The sequence below is a fragment of the Nelusetta ayraudi genome, unplaced genomic scaffold (assembly GCF_046127955.1).
Source record: "Nelusetta ayraudi isolate G7.1 ecotype Tasmania unplaced genomic scaffold, CSIRO-AGI_Nayr_v1 ptg000028l, whole genome shotgun sequence".
Classification (NCBI taxonomy): domain Eukaryota; kingdom Metazoa; phylum Chordata; class Actinopteri; order Tetraodontiformes; family Monacanthidae; genus Nelusetta; species Nelusetta ayraudi.
In genome coordinates this window covers 3,731,617-3,753,829 of record NW_027466078.1, presented here as the reverse complement: position 1 = coordinate 3,753,829, position 22,213 = coordinate 3,731,617, and the positions used below count along the sequence as shown (strand labels likewise).

General features: G+C 42.3%; 1 pseudogene; it reads right to left on the bottom strand.

Annotated features, from left to right (window-relative positions):
- Positions 1 to 3,311: 3,311 nt before the first annotated feature.
- Positions 3,312 to 21,859, bottom strand: LOC142891090 (uncharacterized; annotated as a pseudogene).
- Positions 21,860 to 22,213: the final 354 nt, after the last annotated feature.

Below are 22,213 nucleotides of genomic sequence, written 5' to 3'. Positions count from 1 at the left end.
AAAGAACTTTCTGTGTGGAGTTCGCGGTCCAAAAACATGCATTCACATGGTGAATTGGGAACTCCATAGGTCTGTAGGTGTGTGTGAGTGTGAATGGTTGGGGTTGCAGACCCCCGCAACCCTGAGTTCAGGAAGAAGCAGGTATTGAAAATGGATGGCTGGATGAATGGATGGATAACCCCAAATCAGGAGGGTCGCCTTCTGTTATCAGAACTGTTACTACGTTGTGTTACCAAGGGGACCACTATCAGTGACAGACCTGCCTTCAACCCAGAGCTGAAATATGTAAGTGGTTTGGTTTTATTTCCCCCTTGGAAACACAACATAGTAACAGACTCAACGTCATGAAGGGTTGTATTCAGCATCATTTTAGCTAATGTTAGCACGTCCAGCTCACTTGCGCAACATTGGCAAGCTTGCGGCATCAAGACACAAGAGGTGTGGACAAGGGGAACACAAGATTGAAGTCTTTTTGTTTTACGCCCACAAGTTGCGCTCAGCTGCGGTCTCTAGTGGCGAAAAATTGCTTATTGCTTTTTTAAGGTAGCAGTCTGCAGTAATCTTGCAGTACTTGTGTTTGGTCTTGGTCTCAAGACTGCTCTGGAGACCAATTTTTAAGGGTCTCGGTTCCGGACTTTTGGATCAAGAGACTGGGTTGAGACTCAGTCAACACTGCAATGACAGATAGTAACAGAAACTAAAGCTTTTATTGAACTTCCTCATCCTTCGAGCCATGCAGAACTTTCACAATATTTCAGAGTCTTTCGCAGACACCATGAGATGAGTGTATTTTTAGTGTTGAGCTTCTTAGTTTTTTAATTGTTCGAAATAGGTGGCAAGGCAGCAAAAAATTATTAAGAAAATTATTACCTAGATGAAAAGAGATGTTGCTGTTCCTTTTATATAGAAGCAAACTTTAATTTAAAAAACGATACGGGTCATTTGTTCTGTTTAATTGTGATTTGTCTCTGGCAGAAACAGTCTCAGTCATGTCTCAATCTCGATGCTTTCCAGTCTTAGTGTTGTCTAGTCAGCAGTCTTCTGCAGCAGCGTACACTGGTTGAAACATGTTCAGGGAAGAACAAACATCTAATAGCTTAACCTTATCTGAAAAAAAAAAGAAATATTACAATCTATTCAGGAAGGAAGACTGAATGAACATATTTGAGGCATTTATTTTTGTCGCGCCTTCTTACAATCCAAGGGCATGACTCACGTGGATATTGTACTCCACAAAAAAGAGCCTTTGCAAAAAGATGATGATGATGTTTGTCTGGAATTTTGCTGCCAACCAAATAACATTGCACTGCTCACATTTCAATGAGTTTTTGTGCACGCATTTAGGTGGGAAATAATTATGCAAATTGCTGCGCTGACAAAATTATCCACCTCTCAAAGATCAGCACAATTTCCCATCTGCGGTAAGACTGAAATATTTATGCTATTTCTTTTTTTCTTTTTTTTTTTTGGTGACGGATCACGGACGTGGCGGAAACACTCTCATTGGCTCTGCCGTCCGCAGCGATCCAGCGAGGAGACACAATGCAGGCAGCATCTGGTGGAAGTTCTGGCTTCGGAGTCTCTTCTGCGGCGTCTGCGAGACATTTGAAGTCTGCCACCGCGTTCATCGCGATGGCGGTGACGATCACAGTGGCAGCGTGCTGCTTAGATTTAACCTCGAGCTGATCATCACTGATCAAACGCCTCCACCAGTATTGATTGCCAGTTCGCATGACTCAATAATAGCTCATTCATCCTGTCCTTCATATCGTGCCGCCAGATAGTAGAGTCGCGAAGCAGCTTCCCGATGAGATGTTGTTATTCTCCCGGGCGCCGGACGGTCAGGCCTGGAGCTCACTGATGGTAGTGTTGCGTGATACTGCAAGAATTGGTATTGATCCAATGTCAAATCAAATACAAGGCCAGTATCGTCAATACCAATATGATAGCATATGATACAATATGATACAAAAAAATTGATGATAAAAGTAGTTTGGTTTTCCTACCTTTAGAACAGTTCTCATATATATGTATATATATATATATATATATATATATATATATATATATATATATATATATATATATATATATATATATATATATATATATATATATACATATATATATACATATATATATATATATATGTACTGTACATACATGCATACATACACACACACACATATATATATATATATATATATATATATATATATATACATAATGTACATTGAGCAATAAGGGTCTAACCCTTCCTTAAAATTTTTACACACTGGACCTTTAAGTGCTTTTTTTATTATTGTCTTTTAAAAGACATACTTTGGGCATGTTAGGTCAATAGAGAATATTTGCCAATATCATTGTATGTCTTTCACACCTTTACAGCAGAAGTCTTCATAAAGAGCTGCTCATTTGCCATTCATTTTTTTCTTCTTAAAGTTATTGTCACAATCATTTTAGGAGACAGAAATTATTGTAACAAGCATTTTAGGAAAGACATGATTAAAAAAAACAAACATTTTATTTAAACTTAAATGGCAACCCTGTGGTAGGTTAAACATAGTAATGAATATACAAATGCAATATTTAGTTACAAATCTTAAGTATCTCACAACAACGAAGTTCAAACAACACCAGTACCAATGTTGGTGTCGATACTATCAATATTTTGATTGGTACGCCTACCAGTTGCTTCTGGTGAAGCTTCATCCTCCTCTTCCTCTCTGCCTTGCTTGTGCTGCTGCATTTGTGGCAAAGAGACATATTTTAATTTCGCTACCAGGAAAAAAATTGCAATCTGATGCAACAGGGAAGCAAATCGGTCACAGCTGCTAAATTTGTGTGTTTGTGCCATGACACCATCAGCCCCTGTGTGCTCTGCAAACCAAAACGATGAGACGGAGCAGAAAGAAGCGGTGGCAAATATTTGCCACAAACAGCGGCTAGCTGCAGTTCAGGTTCAGTCTTAACAAATCAGCCCATCAGTGAGGCACCAATGAGGCTAGTTCGGTGGAGGGTAAACTTTTAAACTTGTGTGGGTTCTAAAATTTGACAAAGGGGCCTGAGCAGGAACAGATGGATGGAGTGTTTTAGTGACTAACCTCATAGGAGAAAAGGAATATATCATGGGTTATGTAGAAAACACGCTTTAATGTCTATTGAAAATAAACAAAAGCGTCACAACATAATATGCGTCTTTGAACCCCGCGGTATTTTGCTCTTTATTGAAATTATTCTAGTTCTAGCAAACACTCTTGGTGCAACTTAGACACATCACCAGTGTGTGTATCCTGGGTTCATTGGATGTTTCAGGTCTCACAACAGACACCCTCGCCCAGGGGACCCAGCCGGGGTTGATCAGGTCCTGGCTTGTGTCTAAGTAACATGTGTCGCCCACGGATGCCCCCGCTTGACCCACAGCCATCTTGATGCCTTTTCTGCCGCATTGATGTCTCTAATGGCTTTCCTGTTCTGCAGTCCCTTCGCTCCCAACATCTTGAGTGCCCTGATGACAGATTGGCCGGCAAACCCTCTGCACCCAACCTCGATGGGGTTGCATCGGGTCCTCCGTCCCCTGCTTTGGCATTCGCCTGCCAAGCTCCTCATACTTGGCCCTCTTCCTCTCGAAGGCCTCTTCCATCCGGTCTTCCAAGGGAACAGTCGGCTCCAGCAGGAGTGTGGTCACCACGATGTTCTCTGGGTACTTGAGCTGTCTTCCTAGGTCGACCATCAGCTGCCATTCCTAAGCTGTTGCCAGCAGCCCCTCTGCTTGACTCCGGGGCTGCTGTGACTTCTCCCCAGCCCTAAAGGCGGCAGACTGCCTTGTTGGTTGTTGGTGTTTGCAGGGGGAGATCCAAGTGCTGATGACCTCTGCGATGACCTGCAGCACTTGTTCATGGTGCCAGCGGTAACACCCGTCTCCGAGTGCCCGTGGGCAGCAGTTCAGGATGTGCTCCAGTGATCCAGCTTTCTGGCAGAGAGAGCACAGGGGAGTCTCGGCCCAGCCCCAGTGTAAGAGATTGGACGGACTTGGGAGCAAATCGTACACCGACTGTATGAGGAACTCGATCCGGTGTTGCTCAGATCTCCACAGCTCAGTCGGCTGCCGCTTCCCGTCGTCCATGCACCCTGCCGCCGCATCCCTACTGTCCTACTGCAGCGGGCTTCCTCCACCCTTGCTCGGACCTCCTCCTGGATCAGCTGACGCCTTTCCTTTCCCTGGGAGTTGTTGTAGTGAGGTCTTGGATTGCTCCTGAGACCTGCCCGTCCGGATGCCACTGTTCCCACCAGCTCACTGTGTCGCAACCGTGCCTCTGCCTGGTTGATCGGCTCTTGAGCCTTCCACTTCCTGCCAGTTCTCACTTCTATGCCTGCTGAGGAACCTTTGTTGTTCCCTATACAGCAGCACCTCTCTTTCTCGGGTAACCATAAACTCCTCCGTCAGACTACTGAAGGGCAGTTTTAGCTTGTTGTTCCTCCCGTACGAGGCAATGCTGCGGAGGCTTTGTGGTAGGCCCAACCACTTCTGGAGGAAACAGCTGAACTTCCTCTTGAAGCACTCAACGGGGGTGATTAGCACATCGTAGACCAGCAGTGGCCAGAGGAGTCATGGCAAGATGCCGTGTTGGTAGCTCCAGACTTTAAACTTGCCTGGAAGCCCTGACTTATCCACCGCTGTCAGCCAGGTTCCCAATTCCTCTGTTGGTTTGAGTGCTGCGATGTCCATCAAGGTGCAATCATAGATCTTGCCCAGGCTCTACTGGCTTCTATCCCACAGATGGGATCCTGTCGAGAAGCAAACCTGGTCTGTAACCTTCCCCCTCCTCACAACCAGGGACCTGGACTTGGCTGGCTTGAAGTCCATCCGTGCCCAGCTGATGAGATGCTCAAGGCCTTGCAGGATCCATACAGCCCGGGACTGATGTTGTAGTCACTGTCAGATTATCCATAAATGCTCTGATGGGGGCTGCCACATACCAGAGTTGGTGAGTGGGCTTCTGCACTCCACCTCTGCAGACATCACCACCATATTCATGTCCAAGGCAAACAATATCACCAAAATAGTGCATCCAGTGATAATGCCCTTCTCAAGCCAATCAAACTGAAGCCGTTGTAATAGTTCAGTATGAGGTCCCTGATCTTGCCTGGAACGTGGTGCCGTTCATGCAAGTTTTCCACCAGCATGTGTGGAATAGACTGCTTTGAGCTGAGTGACAACTCCTGTGTGCTCGATGCATCCTGAAAACATTGGGACTCCGCCCTTCTGCGGTGTCAATGTAGGCGTTGTTCAGGAGAAACTCCGTCATGCGCTAGGCAACAATATGAAAGAATATCTTGCCCTCAACACTGAGGAGCGAGATGACCCTAAACTGCTCAGTGGTACTTGAGCTTTCCTCCTTTTGAATCCAGACACCCTCTGCATGTCTCCACTGCTGTGCTACCTTCCTCCTTCTCCAGATGACTTTAAGGATTGTCCACAGTCACTTCAAGAGTCTGGGGCATCTCTTGTAGACAACATATGGCCCTCCACTCGGACCTGGGGCTGAACTGGTTCTTGCAGCTTTGACAAGATTCTCAATTTCTTTCAAAGACTCTTAAAACACTGAATAAAATGTATTTTATGACTTACTTACTATTTCTATTATTTAATTGTTTGCTGGGCCGAATTAAAAAAAAACTTAATGGTCCAAATACGGCCCACAGGCCATAGTTTGACCATGCCTTGGCTAGTTGGATTAGCCCTGACAAAGGCTCACAGCCTGTCATAAAGAAACACAAAGGAGCAGGATTGATTGATTCCACACGACAGCCGGACAACTCCCAGATGCTTTGAAACAACACTCCGTTCTGCTAAATGATTGTTGTTTTCCGGCAGGAAAATTAAGTTATGCTGCCCTGAAATAGGTCAACGTTAGGCCTCAGCACACCTGTACCCAACAATTAATCAGTTTTGTTTTTGTTTTTTTTAATAAACCACAACGTAAATGTCGACCTTTGAAACTGTTATGAAACTGCACTTTCCAAATTGTTATTATTCCCTCATGTTGTCGTTTCAGCGGTATGAGCTGATGCAGTACACAGCTATTGCTGCCTGAGGTGGCAGAAGGAAGGCAGGAAAGAGGGGGGGGGGGGGAAAGCACTCACTGTTTGTGGGACTGACACTAAATTCTTTTAATGAGGCAGTCAAACTACCCGTATAAACCCTGTGCTGCTGATGCACAGTTTTCTTTCATCACAAACTTCCTAATGTGGGAAAAATATGTAACTTTAACATTTAATTGACTTCAAGTGCAGGTCATAGTCACTCTATGATTAGTATATTTTCATATTATCTTATCTTAAGATCTAAAGATGCTTGTACAAATCCACTGTCTTCCATATTGTACTGTATTAAAGACTTTGTCATTAGTTATTCTTCTTTCCGGCACTAGGAAGCTGTTTTAAAAGAGAAAGCCATGATGGGAAAAATGCCTCTACTTTTACCCCAAGGCAATGGAGAGAGAACGCGTTGGCAATGAGATCACTCCTGGCTCCTCTGGAGGCGGAATAAGTCATCCAGCACTGTCTTCTCTGAGCTGTGAAGTGAATAGGCGGTAAATCTGGTCATTGCTCCCACTCAAAACAGGCTGCAAGTGGCATGTTAGTGACCTACGTTGTCATCATCAGCATCAGCATCAGCATCATCATCATTATCAGGAAAAAAAAAAAAGGTGGAATACAAATATTAGGAGTTCCATACCCTTGCAAGAACTATTTCTGTTGATCAACCATTTTTGCTTGACATATATTTGATTTAAAAAAAAAAACATTAACCCTTTAGCCTAAAATAAGTATATTAATGATAAAAAAAAAAAAATTAATAATAATCCTCTTGTGTACTCAGCACTCTGTGGGAGATTTTTTTTGTCTTGCTCCAGTTCAAGCACAGGGAGGAATGGATGGCTTTTCTCTTGTAATGAAAGGGAAGCAGTGCTATTCTCTCTTTTTGAAATCTAAGATCATTTCATCATTTGCAAACCACGTGGATTCCGAAGGAGGGAGAAGCTGTCTTTGAAAGCACGTAATATATTCAGTCTGTGTTGTATCTTATAAGCTTGCTTTGACTAATTTACTTGCACACTGGGATGGTTGTGTAGGTTAGTAAATATACCTGGACATGATTTGGAGTTAAGTTTAGTTCATGATGCGGGCGTTTAGAGACCAAGTAAGTTTACACGCTTTCAAAAGGAACATAAAAGCTGGAGAGTGGTGTATAAACATGATCACAATAGTACATAACACCTCCCAAGCAAAGTGCATCTTTTATGGGTCAAATTGTTAATCGATAGTAAAAAACAAACATTCTTTTCTTTCTGAAAGAACGTTCCCGGACAAAAGCTTCCTACAGATGAGGAACTCAGAGCTGTGGAGATTTTTATCAGCGCGGAAGAATGTCTCTGCTCTGCTGCAGTATGCGCACATAATTGCTTGTTTCCAGCTTGTTCAACCTGGCGCACAGGAACAAATTTCTTTCATGTTCTGTTGTAATACACCGGTGTTTCATTACTGCTTTTGGTTTTGCCTAAATCAGTATGAGACTAATGCAGCTCTTTGTTTCATCCCAGGACAATGTTAAAAACCAAGGTTTCTTAAGAAAAAAAGGCAGCAAACAAAAGAAAAAGTTGACTTTTTTCAAATAATCAACAAAAAATAAACAATGGCATGGATTTTTTTTTATTTTACTCTTGCTTACTATTTTCTTTAATTCAGACATTATTATGTCTACTTTCTCTTCAGGTATGGATGGAGTGAAGAACTTGATTGCAGGGCCTGTTTCCTTAATATTCTGCTGAAGATTCTTGAGCATAAAAGTCCCATAGATATATATATATATATGTATATATATAAATATATCTATATATATATATATATATATATATATATATATATATACATATATATATATATATGTATATATATATATATCTATATATATATATATATATAGATATATATATATGTATATATATATATATATATATATATATATATATATATGTATATATATATATATATATATATATATATGTGTATATATATATATATATATATATATATATATATATATATATATATATATATATATATATATGTATACATATATATATATAATGTATATGTACTACCACTCATCTTTGGTCAAAACTCTTAAACATGCCCCTAGACCCTGAGCCGGACACCCAACTATGGGGCCCAGTGCAGTGTGCAGTACTCGAGCCCAGGCCGAGAAGACTTTTGGCATTCTTAAGTTCCGGTTCCACCATCACCCCAGGGAGCGTATGTGACATTATAGTGGCATGCGCTGTTCTCCATAGTATTGCCACCACTAGAATAGAGCTACACCCTGCAACACAAGTTGGTGATTTTGAGGATGACCCTCCCATTTATCCTGTTGTCGTCCAGGATGGAAGGGCCTTTAGGGGTGTCATTTGTCATCATCAGCTTTTTAATTGAAACCAGTCAAAGCGCAAGTAATTCACATTTCATTCGATCTTCTTTATTCCCTATAAAGTACAATTGCAACAGTCATTGTTGGTAATATTGTTCTAAAGTTAAATCATTTCACTTTTGACAATGCACCCACCTCACCTGGCATTCTAGTCATTGAATTCCAAGTCTTCCTTCCTGATCTGGTGGCCCAGCTACACCATATCTTTGTCTGTTCCTGCCATCTTTTTAATAAGGTGCTAACATTCAAATTCGACAGCCCTACATGCAGAATTAACCTGGCCTTTACTGAACATCTCACTGTCAAGCTGTGCTGTGGAGGTTAATGGACCCTCCTCCTCCTAGTAATGACCAGCCCATGCTCTGTCCAGAAGGAGAAAAACGTGCTAGTTGTTTGTCCATGCATTAATTCCCATCATTCAGTGCCCGTGTCAAACTAAAGTTCAACACAAAGATGTAAAGAAATGTGAATGCGCAGCAGACTGTCAGTAGCCGTATGTCGCATTATTAAGCTCTAGGCCTCTAGGCCTCTCTGGATCAATCTCTGTGGCAGCAGACAATGTTTCAACATCCTCCTACGCCTCCTCCTGATGAAGACCATTCCGTTTCAGTATATTCGATGCTACCATATGTTGCAAGGTATGGGTATTGAGCACTTATACATGCAGGATGTTCTATTGTGATGTGGTGGTGAACCACACTTGCATCTTACATCTGCACTATTGTGGAGGGAAGCGAGTGTCTCATATGAACTGCCCTCAGGGAAGCATTCAGCCACTGGTCGTCCATCATTTTGGCTCAGGGCCAGCTCCTTTCACCTGTTTTTCAGGCCTCTGCCTTCTTTCTTTTGGGTGAGTAGAACTCAAATGTTACTTAGCAGCAAATTAGGCAAGAGGTAGGCATAAAGGTTGAAACACTGTTTTTTTGTTTGTTAGGGGAGAAGGAGGCTTTGTAAAATATCCGTGGCCCACAGTTCGTAATTGGAGAACGATTTGACTCGGAGTTTGTTGAACTTCCTACCCGGAATACCGGGTGATCGGTACGAAAAGACATTACCACAGATTTCCGAGCACCTATCGCCAGTGCTTGGAAATCTGTTACTGCCCTTCTTGGTGACATTTAGCTTATGGGGCATTGACTGACTGCCCTGTAAATTCAATATTTAGGAAGTAGGTGTAAATAGTGAGGCGCATGCCAATGCAAAAAAGACTTATCGGCTTTAGAGGTTCTCGTTAAGCGGCTTATTTGTGAAACTTGAAATGCAATATGTTTTCAGACTGTGCTAGGAGACAGGACAAACTGTGCTTGCACCTATGCTGCTCACAGATCCAAAACCACATGCATTTACCTCCGTCAATGCGACTAAAAGCTTCCTGCAGTATCCAGTCTCTCAACATTTTGCGTAAAACGGAGCACAGATCATGTTGAGCAGGGCTCCAATTTAAATCAAAGAGAGCCCCCAAAGCCCCGAGACATTAAAATGATGGAGACTGAGATGAATAATTAAGTGCACCAGGTGCCTCCAGAACCCAGCAGGGAGCTTTCACATTAGAGCCAGCAGGTGTTGCCTCGGTGTCTGGGACCCCTACCGTGTACATTTTATAAGTGGCTGAGTATTTTAACCCCTCGCTGCAAACCTTTATTATAGCATCTGTCTCATCCAGTCCAAACAGGACCAACCCTGGGTTAGAAACCGACCAGCTCACCCAGCCACTCGCTGATTTGATGATCAACTCCCTGTGGAGCGTGCTGTGTACATTCATGGCAGCTCTTTTTTTTTCTTTTTTCTTTTTCTTAAGTTGTTTTTTTGTTTTTTTTTTAAAAAAAACTAAAATAACACAACAACAAGTATGTAAAACCCCTTGCAGAGTGGTATCAGCCTTCCCGCTTCTCTCGCAAAATCGTGTCCTACATTTCATTGTTTGCGAAGTTATGACTTTTTCTTTCTTTTCTTTTTTTCATGATTAAACTTGGTGTTCGCGACAGGAGCCTGATGGAGCGGGAGGACTGCGAGTGTTACACGAGCCAAATGGAATACGACAGAGGAGAGATTAATTCATTTCTTCAGGGGGGAAAGCTGCTGGGACGGAGAACGATGGCTTTGAAGAGCCAGAATTCAACCCAGCAAAAACACACAGGTATATTCATCAAGTGGGTGAGCCTCTGCAGCCGAGGCGCGGAATCAGGAGACGTTATGGATGTTTCTCACTTTTCGAGGTAAAAAAAAAAAAAAATAAAGATATAACAGAAGGATGTATTGTGTTCAATGAAAGGACTGATTCTTTGCGAGCAGGAGCTGCCAAAGAGTTTTTATGCTCACTTTTTAAGAGTAAAATCCAGGTATGGCAATGTGTTGGTGCTCTTGAGAGCAGTCAAACCAAAAGCCACAGAGCTTGTGAGCGTCTTTAAAGGCCCCGGAAGAGGAACAGCTAACAGTCGCCAAGGGGTAATATTGAGAGGAAAAAAATAGGATTTAAAGGTGAGAGTAAAAAAAATCCTTTCCTTTGTATTGTTATTGTTCATTTTGTTATTCTTTGGGGGCTAAAAATATTAGCAGAGAAACCCTCCATGGAGACGTACAAGCTGTACAAGTTCAGCACCAGCAGGCCATAAATCTGAAAAGTCCAGTTTTGCAATTTTACCACTCGGGGGGGGAAATCTCCCCTCCCAAAAAGGTAGTTTATTTTTGTTACACATATAGACCACTTTACTGAACAATTTGAAGAACTCTGCAGTTTTAACTTTCAGTTCGGCAGATCGGATGACGAACAAGACGAGCCGTAAAGTTTGAGACTCACCTCGATCTCGGTGGGTGCAGCGAGGGCACCGGTTAGCAGGAAGCGCGCAGCCAACCCAATTTCAAGAGCTGCCAGCAACCTGCGTGTCAGGGGCGTCTGCTCCTACACACCGTTTCGAGGGAGTGAGAAATATCGGGGTCATTACACCGTGGGAAAATGAGCGCAGAGGAAATTCCATCAGCGCCCCGCCACAGATCCGAGCGGGTGGCACGGGCCATGCTCTCTCACTCGCTTCAAGACTTAGAGAGGGGGTGAGAGAGATCCCACGGCGTCACATTTTCCCCGGTATTTAAACATGATGTCCACACATCTGGAAACCAAAGTCAGTGTTGATAGTTATTGGAAGAAATGATGAAATAAAGAAATTGACTTGCAGCCTCAACCTACAATGTCATCATCTCGTCAGTGCGTCACACAATCATTTCCACCAGCTCTCACTCTCAGCTTTGACCTCTCTGTATTTAAAGGATTGTGATAGGCCTTTGTACAGCTGAGCGCTGCGCATTAACCAAAACAGAAAGGCTCCGGAGCCCCGCCTCCTCTCCTTTCCATCGCTCCGCCCCCTCCCTAATCTCGGACATATGCAAAGCATCAAAGGAAAATGTGGGGTGGCCATATAAGTATATGATCCGGGCCAGCGTGGGAATGTCATTCTGACGAGGAACAGGATCATTTCATTAGGTCGTTATGCAGCTCCCTCGCTCCCAGGTAAATCTAGAAGGTTGCTTTAAAAAAATTAAATAAAAAAAAGATATAAGTGATGGGGCAAATCAAGAGGAAATTGACAGACAGAGAGATTGTGTGAGGTGACGCCCTAACCCTAACGCCACTCGCGCTTCACATACCATTTTTTCTTCCATTTCCTTTTGACCATGATGAGAATTGCTAATTGCGCCTTTAAAGGCTGAGTGTGTGATATTTGGAGTTTTGAAGAAGATACAGCAACATCAAGCGGTTACATTTTAGATTGCAGCGTCTCATATATATATATATATATATATATATATATATATATATATATATATATACATATATATATATATATATACTCTCCCTCCCTCTCCTGAGCTTGCCAGTAAACTACGGCGGCCTGCGCACCCGAACCTGGATACCTCATCCACCTTCTTCTTTGTTAGTTTATTTGAAGACGCGAGCGTTCACTCTAAATATGAAACGTGCTGTCAGGTGAGATGGATTGTCCACACCAGGCTTCCTCAGAAAAATGGTGGTGAAAGATGACAGCTAAGTGGGAGCAAGACCTTTGATCAATGGATATTCATTTACCATTCTAAGGGTAGGAAAACCAAATTACCTTTATGATACTGCCATTATACACTTTTATTAATGTATTTAAGGGCAGTATATTAAGCTTTTACCAAAATCATAAATCAAGCAAAATATCGCACTAGACCTGCGAATTCTAGGAAACAATTCCTCTCTCTGTTTCTTTCCTTTGTTCCCCAACAGTTGCTAACTTTGCCAGCGAGACGTCGCTGCAATATTTAATACGAGTGAATGTTTGTTTAACAGCAAAAAATATTTTGCCCTGAACCCAACGCTGGTAAAATCTCTGTTGCTCAGAGGGGAAACTGCATAATGAATTCAATTATAATTTGATCATTTTTGATCATTTGAGCCAAGGTAATAATAATAATGATTAGTAATTAGAGAACAGGGGGAAAACAGGCATTCATGATGCCATTATGTTTATGTTTATGCTTTTAATTGATTTGAGGAATTATTTTTGCCGGTAGATGTAATTAAAAAGATAAAGCTTCCGCTCGTCGTGCTGCTCAATGGAGACCTGCTGGGTTGGTGCCATCCGAGAAAAAAGCTGTTCATCATACTTTAAAAGTTGCTCTTTTTCTTTTCCACACATCTTGGGAGTGAATCAAAAGTTTTGCCCAAATTCCCTAAACTGTCTCCCCAATACAGCGTGGCTCTGTGCCAGAAAAAGAAATCTTCTCTAAGGATGACAGTTTGAAAAAAAAAAAAAGGAGCCGCTCTGACTATCTCCTCGACGATTTCAGATGAGCGAGTTGTCGTTTGAGCGGCAAATCTCAGCAATTATCCTGCTGTTACATGTCCTATTTCTGTGGCTCTTTTCCAAGCCTGCTATTTGCCTACACGAGAATGATCTTAGCATCTTCTCTCTATCTTCACGTCAGATTCATTCAGTTAAGGAAAAAAAGAAAACATTCTTGAGCTGCTCAGCTTAAACAGCATCAGCCTGTGTTGCCAGTGACACGCTCTGGAAGAGAAGACGGAATTTCGGAGGCTGGCTTGCTGCCCCAGTCGCATTCCCAAAAGAATCAGAAGCGAATTCTAACTTTTGCTGCACAGATTTTCACAGATGTCCTAGGAGAACCCTCTTATTGAAACGCCAAAAACAGTTTGGCCTCTTCTGCTTGTATTTTTTCACTTGTCTTCCATCAGCTTGATTTTTAAATATATTAAATAGTGTAACAGGTACCATTCAAGATCTCTGTTTTATGCCCAAGTGAGTCATTATGTTGCTTCTCCAGCTCAGCTTCCCCTTTCACTGATTGCATTTGGATTCCATCTGCCAAACTCACCATTTTCTCCTTTGCTAATCTCCCTTTTTCTCCGCATTTCATTCCCAAAAAAATACAGCTGTTATCAATGAAAGATCCCGATTGATTCGAGGCTGATTTATTTTGTACGTGGCTACGTGCATGTTTCTACCTTTCAGACGTTTATGCTGGCTGAGTTCTGATGATCTGAACACGCTAAGTTAAAACCACACTGAGCAGTATTGAAGAAATTGACACGCAATGTGTATGTCAGTTGTCTTTGCGGTGAAGTCTCGTTTTAATCCTGAAAATTCATCCTGATACAAACATGCAACTGACAACCTGCAGCGCTACGAGAGCCAAGGCTGAAGAACTCAGATGTCAGTCAAGCCCAGCAGTTATGTGGCTGATTTGGTATTGAGCCAAATTGCACAAATTCAGTCCAATTCGTCCTGGGGGAAAAAAAAATAAAAAAATTGAGCACTTTTTTGGTGCAATGACTCCACACACAGTTGGTCTTCAGTGAAAATATACATTTAAGCTTTAGTTACGACAATTACATCACACGGTAGCCACTTATTGACCTATGAAAAGCCTAAGAAAATGAAATTATGAGCGATACCAGCGAACACAGCACAAGCAGTTCAAGGGAGTTAGCGGTGGTGGTTAACAGTTTATCCACATGAGACAGCGGTTGCACTTTGCAAATAGCCTTAAAACGAAAATTGCTTGAGGACACAATACACTCACAGTTCTCATACATGTTCTCAAATATTGGTGTATTATTGGATAATTAACTATGCAAATTAATTTTTACAATACATGTGTACATGTGTATTGTACACCGGTTGCTCTTTCTATCCCTCTCTTCCCCCTCTAACCCCTCACTTACATTCCCTTTCTACTCTCTTTTTCACTCTCTATCCCTCCCTCGGTCCAGTCATGGCCAGAATATCACTCATCCATAAAAAAATATAATAAAAAAAGACTCAACAGGTAGTTCCTGAACCGACCTGTGTGATTCACACCCTCAGGTCGCAGCCTCTACCTTTGAGAATTAAATCTGTCAGCCATCATAAAGACATTCAGACACATCTCTGCTTGTCATTATGGCCAGACAGGACAAGTCAAGGCCATTGTCCCGTTGCTCTTCCTCCACCCATGCCACAGTTTCATAAGCCTTTAAATTTAAAATGGAAAAATCTACACATGGGGCATTTGAAAATGGTTGTTTTGGTTCCCGTGAACTCTAACCCAATCAGTGCCCTGCTCTGTGCTTACGTCACCATTTTGGTCCGTAAACTGCTTGTTTGGAACCCAGCTGAGCAGGAACCAAAATGGTAAAGGTTGAGGCCATGTTGGGCCGGTGGAAAAGCTCGCAAACCAAGCCGAGGTGACCCGACTTGGAGCCAAAACGCGCCAGTGGAAACGTACCCTTACATTGGCCATAAATGACAACCTAACACCAGACAAAGGACTATTTGGGAAACACAGGCGATGGGTCAGTCAGAGGCAAGGTGAAAATCATACACAATCACATCTAGGACAGCGTGAAAAACTCACTAACACAAGGTAAGACAAGGAGCACCAGCCTATAACAGGAAGTCATGACAATGGTCCTGAAAGCTACAAAAAAAACCAAAAAACAAATACCTCTCATCCATCTTTTCACCTTTCAAGAGCAACTCGGACCACCAGGGAGCCCCACGACAGGGTTGATTCCTGCACTAACTGTTCTTGTTTTTCATGTCAAATTAATTAATCCCACAATAAAATTCACCGCGGCTGAATTAAGTTGTTGACAGACTGAACTTTGCATTACAAAAGAACAATGGGTGTTCCTGAGGCCCCAATTAGCCCTTTAAAAAGGGTTTAGTCCACACAAGGTGGAGTGGCTGTAGCAGCGGGCCGGAAGCAAGATTCGGTTGTCGTCATGAACCCTTCTAAACAGAATGCATCCACCTTCAGAAACTCTCAGGTTAATATCAAAATCACTCACATAACTTTTGCAAGATCGAAATAAGTCAGGATGTGAGTGATTTATTTATTATTATCATTATTATTTTGTTCAACAAACAGAGTCATCGCGCACCCTGCTGGCCTGTAGACTATACGTAGAGGTTTTTGACTTATTGAATTGAATTCCTTTATTGTCATTATACAATTAAAGTGCAATGGAATTTGAAAGTGCCTTCCTTAGCTGCATACAGTAAATTAAAATAGTAAACATCACCACCAGCTGGAACACGATACGTTTGAGAGTCTGACTCTGAGAAGCACGTTACTCTTTGTTATCTTTCACTGGTAAATGGAAACTGTAGGGATGACTTATGGTTCTGTAGCTCTGCATACAGAGAGAATATGGCTTTTCCGGAAGGTCTCACTTTGTCTGGCTGTGCTGGTTGAGGTTGAAGGGCCCTCCTCCCCTGTAACAAAATGATTAAGGGAAATTTTTTTTAGACCTATCACTTTAGTGTGCAACGCTAAACTTCCAAAGCCCCCCCCCCCCAAAGAATGTGAATAAGCAAAAACCTGCCAGTAGCTAACTTCTGGAGGCCTCTCTGGCTCCCTTCCTGTGGCAGCAGACAACGTTTCCAATGTTTCATCACCCTCCTCTTCCTGTGATGCAGGGCAATGTTTCATTGCACCAACACCAACCTAGCTGTGCTTGTCTAATGGCGCCAATTAACATCCAATTAAATCTTAAGTCAGTGAAGTGGAGAATTCAAACCGAGCAGCAATTTTTCTCCAATGCTGCTCATCTTTCCTCTTTCATACCTTTCCTTTTTTTTTTTTTGCTTTCCTAGAGATATGTTCATAGTCCATAGTTCTGCATCGGAACCTCCTGTTGAGATGAAATTTTTTGTTGCATCATTCATGGTGACTTTTGATTGTGATCACTTAAAGTAGCAATTATTATTATTATTATTATTATTATTATTATTATTATTATTATTATTATTATTATTATTATTATTGTTCTTTTAACCACTAGAGAGCGTAGCTGAGGATAACATGTAACAAAAAAAAACAAAAAAAAAGATGCTTTGCGCTCCTCTCGAGAGACATATAAAGTATAAAGTACCTCATATCTGACAATGATTTTGGATCAACTCTGAGTATATTTACCTTAAAGCTTCAGTGAAGAGCCTCAAATAAACTCGGTCTCATTTGTTACTGATGGTGTCAGGGTCATGCTAGGCAAGAACACTGGTGTGGCAACCAGGCTGACTCCAAGGTACCCAGGCAGTCAATGACTTCAAGGTGTTCATGGAGAAGATCCATAATCTCGACAGTCAGTCCAAAAAGAATTTACAGGGAACTTCTGGAGGCAGCACAAGCAGTGGCCTCACAAGTCCTGAGTTTTGGCAGAGTTTTAAGTACGCGATGGGTGGGAAGTATTTTCCGTTCTGTAAAAGCTGTGTGGAGGTCACACTGTATGGAGCACTGAACAGACACTTTGAAAATGCTGCAGAAGACCAAACAAGAAACAGCAAAGAGAGGCAGACTTAAAAGAGGCCTGGCACATTGTGTGCAAAGCAAGGACTTTCTGTGTGACCTCTGACTCATGTATGATGTACTGTCTGAACTCTCAAATCTGTCTCAGCAACTCCAGGCCCATTCAGTCACACTTTTGAAAGCAGACGGGTTTCCAAAGCGCACCATCTGAGTCCTGGCATCATTCGAAGACTCTCCTGGGGAGAAATCAGACGAGGCTTTGCAAGCACAGGCCATGGGACGTTATGGATCAGTTACCCAGGAGTCAAATGCAAGGCTCACACCAATCAATGCAAAGCAATTCTTCCAAAATCGGATTAACAACATGAAGAAGCGCCTCTCATTTGAAGGTGAATTGCTTTGTGACCTCAGTGTTCTGGACAGCAACACTTGGCCATCAAGACCTGGCATACGGCCTGGTGAGCTACAAGTGACAAGACTGTGCAGGCGGTTCAGTCCTAGTGAAGAGCAAGCTGTTACGGGATGTGATGGTATGAGAGATTTCCTTGAGCACCCAGACAGAGAGCCTGAAAGTCTCAAACCACTCATACGATGCATGCATGCAGACCATCCCATGCAGCACTGCTGAATGTGAAAGGGGTTTCAGACTTCATTAAGTCTTTTTGAGCCAAGGAAGTATGTCAAAACACGGCTGGGAAGTCATCGCTCTGCCACACAGGCAAAGAGAATATAGACACCGAAGAAGCTTGAGTACAAACACATTTGGAAAGCTTAGCAGACGACAGGCCTACACTCCTTTCTAACCCCATCCTCAGAACAGTTGACCTGGGAGAACAACACCCGGGTCATCTCTGAATCTTCCATTCTTCTCCAGGTCTTTTGGGCTAAGACACACAGTTGTACCAATAACCAAATTATGATGATGGTAAAGGAACACAAACGGTTTTGAAAACACTCATTTAGTTTGATAGTTATTGAACGTTGAGTTATTGAAGTGTGCACCAGTAATGCAATTTGTGCATGATTGTTTGCAGACTGTTTACAGTACAGTACTGTTGTAGTGTTATAAAGCCAGTTGAAATGTGTCAGTTACTTTAGTTCCTTTTCAACCTTTTTCAGTTTATTTGTGTAGTTTGCACCAAATTTGCACTTGATTTCTGAAACTTTATTTGGGTTAAGTGTATTGTCTTGTCTTGTCACTGGCTGTACAATGGGTATTTAAAGTCCAGTGAAGTACTGTGATGCAAGTCCAGGGATGTAATTTGTTTGTGACTGTTTACAAGATTCTGAATCCGATATCTGATACTGCTGATGCTCTAATGATACAAAGCTGGTTGAAAATCAATTTACTTAAGTGCTCTTTCGGCATTCCGGGAATTTTTTTTGAGGGTTTGCACCAATTTAGCACTTGACTGCTTTATCTTCATTTTAGTATTCAAGTGACATGTGTTTATTTAGGCTATTCATTTTCCTTTATTTGAAACTGATTTGAATTGTCTAGTCACTGGCTGTTCGATTGGTCATTAAAATCCAGCTGCTAATGACTGTTATAAGTCTTGTGTCGCTTGCAATACATCAACATTTAGATAATGCATAACCAGTCTTTCAGAATCGTCTCAGTTATGTGCGGATACATTCTGTATGCATTAATAAGCCTGGTGATGCTTGTGTGGGGTCGTTTTGGAGCAGCTGTTGCTCCTGAAGTGATCCTCAGGACAGATGTTGTACCAGGACCGGTGTGTACAAGGCTGGGAGGGGGGAAATCAGAGGACACCCACGAGAATAAATTAGACAACACCATTGATTAAACTTAATAGGACCATGAAATCAGCTACTGGATACTTTCCTGTCTTGGAGGAAGACAACTCTCTTCAGAAGGAGACTTAAAGTTTGTTAGGACCTGCTTTCTGAAAGAGCCCCCTTGTTCTTGTTCCACTGGGGCCTTGCTGTGTCTCCGTATAAGTAGTACAACAATCTTGTTTTTAATATGAAATCCAATTTCCATCAGCTGCGATGGAGTCACAACTACAGGCCTGGCAGCTGTTCTTCTCTCTTCACCCATCAGAGTTTCGTGGACAATAATGCAGCGTTTCTCAACTGGTGGGTCGCAACCAAAACACTGCACTCGTGTGTCAGAGGTGATATTTAGACCGGGCACCAAGTTGTTGCCACGCTGGCCTTTCACAATACGCCTGCAATCATCAAGGTGTTTTCCGAGCCCAAAGCTGTAACTTGGGTCTATTTTCAAGTTTTAAACTGACCCGTGACTTTATTGTAACTTAGAATTTGAACAATTTTACAGCAGCCACTCAGCCTAAAGACATGTCTCTGTCAGAATAAAGTACGCAATCTTCTTCCCACTGCATCGCTGTGTCATTCTGCAACTATGTGTCTGTTACTCTTGAAAACAAGTGTTTTTAACCGTCCCCTTCCCCGTCGGTGGCCATTGCAGCAAGTGCAAAATATCAAGACGGTCAAACTATGTTTGGCCTCTTTTTAATATTGCTCGAACTTTGTACACACATTACTTTTGCTGTCTCGCCTGTGTCATATTGAAAAAAAAAAAAAAAAGCATGGAGTGGACAAAGACACTTAAACCAAGCAGACAAGCCAGTTCATGAAGTGATGTGTGTAATTCCCTAATAAAACACAGTCTCCCATTCTGAGCAGGCTCGCAACGCCCCACTGACTTTGTTTTGTCGCATTGAAAGGACCTCCAAAGTCCTTATGACTGACAAGCGCCGAGATATGGCGTCACACAGGACCGAAGCCTGCAGCAGCAGCAGCAGCAGCAGCAGCAGCAGCAGCAGCAGCGGCGGCGGCTTCTCATTCACGTTAACGACCCGCACCTGAACCTCCCGGGACCTCCTCTTCTCCTGTCGTATCGGCCTGGTAATGAGGCTGCTAGGACTGAGTGTCAGCTGAGAAACAGTGCTGAGTCCAGGCAGGTGAGCCTCCAACTGTAGATCTGCTCCCGTAACCCCTCCATCTGCCAGGGTTGGGGAGGACGCTGAGAGCCCTGAGCAATCATTCCTTGAAAGGGGGTGAACAAGAAATGGGAGAAAGGTGCGAGAAGTAAGGACCAGCCAATTAGAGCACAGAAGAATTTAAATCAATATTGTATTATCAAGTCAATACTTCATACCACAGGGACAACAGTAGTGTTATATCTCTATTAACATATTGATTTTTTTTTTTTTTTTGCAAATGCCACTCCTAACATGTAACAAACTCATTTATAAAATAAAAAAAAATTGACCCTTATAGTGGTAAACGATGCCAGGGTTAATATTGTGAAACCACGGATCCACATAGCTGGCTACAGTAGAAATGCGGTCAGGCTGCCTCCTCCCACAAATGTACCCTATCTGTATGTAAACATGTGACATATCTGTAAATATGCTTATTCATGAAGACTGAAAACACATTATTACTTTAGTGAGCTTATCTTCCTGAGAACAAATACATGTATAAAGAGAATTCCACTGCATGCCAAAAAAAAGATGCAAATGTTTCGCACTTGTCCTTTAAGGCAGATGGGGACACATACAGTAAGCCCAAAACAAGTAAATATCCCAAAACAATTCAAGCTTCCAGTTCCAGTATCATTTTCTTTTTCTCAGAATATGTGTCAGTTATGTTTTACAGTTGTCAACTGATGGAGAATCAGACCAACAAGGAAAAGCCGAGATATAATTAGAGCTACTGGACGCTGGCCTTCACTAAAGTTTGCCCTTATGGCTTGAGATCCGTAGAGAATCTCAAGCCACAATTGCCCTCGTTGGGCAAAACATAGTTTCTGGAGCATTTGAATCAAAATTAAGACTAAGTACCTAAGGCCACTGATACTGTCAAAACTTTAAAAAAAATATACATTTTAAGAGATTTCTCAACCAGCAGTACTCTATGAGACCGATTTGTATGAAAGACCAACGAGACAATAACGAAACAAAACAATTTCAATTGCAGATGATGGGACTCACGGGTCGGCAGGCAGGTTGGAGTAGCGACATTTTTCCGAGCTCCTGCCACACAGTCTCTTTTCTTTTTTTCTTTTTTTTTTTTATTTCATTCCGCTGGACTTTGCAACCGCTCGGTTGTCAAACAGCGCTTCATCAACCTTCCACTCCCAGCATGGTGTCCAAATCAGGTAAATCTACGAAAAAAAGAACAATTTGCTCCAGCCTATCCAGCCATTGACAACACCACTTTGGCTAGCATGCTAGCTGAACTATAGGAGCGGACCTCCTCACGAAACCTGACCCGTCCGTCAGATTCAAAAACAAACTTACTTCCAGGACTCAAAACTGGACGGCTTGCAGGCCACGACCAACGACCACGACCAAGAGCACGTTTCCAACTCGGAATCCGGGCTGAACCAACTATAGCCCTCAGCTGACCAACATGGCTGACGACAATGACAAGCTTAGGGCGAGAGTCACTGACCTGGAAGGAAGAAGCAGACGGTGTGACGTGCACCGCATCGGAGTACCTGAAGACGTCCTTCTTTTCCAAACTCCTGGTGGAGTTTGTGTAGCAGTTTCTGTGCTGATGGCCCGCCGCTGCAAGAAAAAGCATTTTGCATTGGACAATGTGTATATGGTTGAAGCGCTCTGGAGAGGTAAAATTACGACACTTGAAACTTAATGTCACAGTGACTGGCACTCACTCTGAGCACACGTGTCTAATTTTCTCATACGTCACCCTTGTGTCTCATTAATTTGTTGTGAAATTTAATCAGGCACTGTCTTGTTGTTTGAAGTGGTCTTTTTTTTCTTTTTTCTTTTTTTTTTTTTTTTTTCAATAATGGTCCCTGAGGCGAAAGACAGAGAGGGAACAGTTTAGTGTGTGCTGTGGTAATTAGAGGTTGCAAAATGAAGAACACTCCAGGAAAGTTATAAATGTCACATCACAATCAAATCAGCGCCTCGA